The sequence below is a fragment of the Capra hircus genome, chromosome 10 (assembly GCF_001704415.2).
Source record: "Capra hircus breed San Clemente chromosome 10, ASM170441v1, whole genome shotgun sequence".
Classification (NCBI taxonomy): domain Eukaryota; kingdom Metazoa; phylum Chordata; class Mammalia; order Artiodactyla; family Bovidae; genus Capra; species Capra hircus.
Window position 1 is genome coordinate 40592029 of NC_030817.1, and position 1613 is coordinate 40593641.

The 1613-nt window shown below is 43.5% G+C and overlaps 1 non-coding gene across 1 annotated transcript; it reads left to right on the forward strand.

Moving 5' to 3' along the window:
* On the forward strand, window positions 391-464 carry TRNAC-GCA. Its single transcript has one exon. It is a non-coding gene; the product is annotated as a tRNA-Cys (tRNA).

Genomic DNA, 1613 nt, shown 5'->3' on the forward strand with positions numbered 1-1613 from the left:
CCTCACAGATGCGCATTAGCACTGTTTAATGCCAATCCTGCAGTTCCAAGAAGGACTGCCTACCTTTATGACTAAGGGAGCCTGTGCTCAACTGTGTGTAACAGTACTAAACCTGGAGGCACAGAGACCCATCTAGAAAGATTTGAATTTGTCTGCAGAGCTTCTTCTTAACTGTTTATAAAAATATTTAAGAGTTCTGAATGTGACATTGAAGAGGAAGCGCTAGGTAAAATGAGAATACTAGAGAGCATCTTACTTGTAAGCATGAACCTCCTGGGAAGCTTCTGAAAACTGGGCTATTTCCTGCTTTTTAGGATAAGAGAAGTAAATCCCTGAGCAGACAGTCCTTCCTAGTACATAAAGGAGGCATCATATAAATAGAACAGGGCTTCCCTGATAGCTCAGTTGGTAAAGAATCTGCCTGCAATGCAGGAGAATCCCAGGTTCAATTCCTGGTCAGGAAGATACCCTGGAGAAGGGATAGGCTACCCACTCCAATATTCTTGGACTTCCCTTGTGGCTCAGCTGGTAAAGAATCTTTCTGCAATGTGGGAGACCTGGGTTCGATCCCTGGGTTGGGAAGATCCCCTGAAGAAGGGAAAGGCTACCCACTCCAGTATTCTGGCCTAGAGAATTCCATGGACTTTATAGTCCGTGGGGTCGCAAAGAGTCAGGCATGACTGATGGACTTTCACACTAACTTGCCAGGAAATAAGTAATATATCTAAGCCTGTTGTCTTTCTTAGAGTCACAAAGAATGATTCAAAGAAAGAAGGAAAGCAACACAAGGGCCCAATCAGATAGTGGTCCACAGAGGATCTTTGATGATTAAGAAGGTAAGTCCACCCAGCAAACATAAGGAGGCCCCCTCTGTGGACCCATTACATTGCCTGCAACATTGGAAGTTCTTATTGCGAAGGTGCCCAACATATCACTTTGTTTCCTCTCTGTTTTTGTCCATCATCAGATTCTTCAGTGAGAGACTTCCCTGGCAACCGCTGGTTAAGACTTTGCTTCCCAGTGCAAGGAGTGTGGGTTTGATCCCTGGTCAGGGAGCTAAGATCCTACATGCCTCAAGACCAAAAAGCCAAAAAAAGAAACAGAAGCCATATTGTAACAAATTCAATAAAGACTTTAAAAATGGCCCACATCAAAACAAAAAATCTTACAAAAGAAATCTTCAGTGAGATACTAACCTGAAACCCAGATTTTCATGTCTTCTGGAGACAGAATGCTGCCTTGCTCCCATACTTTCAGCAGAACCACTCTCTTCCACACTCCTGTCCTGCCACCTACCTCATATTCTAGCCATAGATATATTATTCCAAAATCTCAGAACATTTATGGTGTTGAGTTTCCTATGCTGTGTTAACACTTTAGGCTAATGATGCTATCCATGTTCTGCACATTCACATCTCTTAAGTTAGTATTTTTTTATACATGAAGATTCCAAACTGCCTGTGGAACAATTACAAAACGTGTCAAGACAGAATAAGGACTCAGTTCAGTTCAGTTCAGTTCAGTCACGCAGTCGTGTCTGACTCTGCGGCCCCATGAATCACAGCACGCCAGGCCTCCCTGTCCATCACCAACTCCCAGAGTTCCACTCAAAC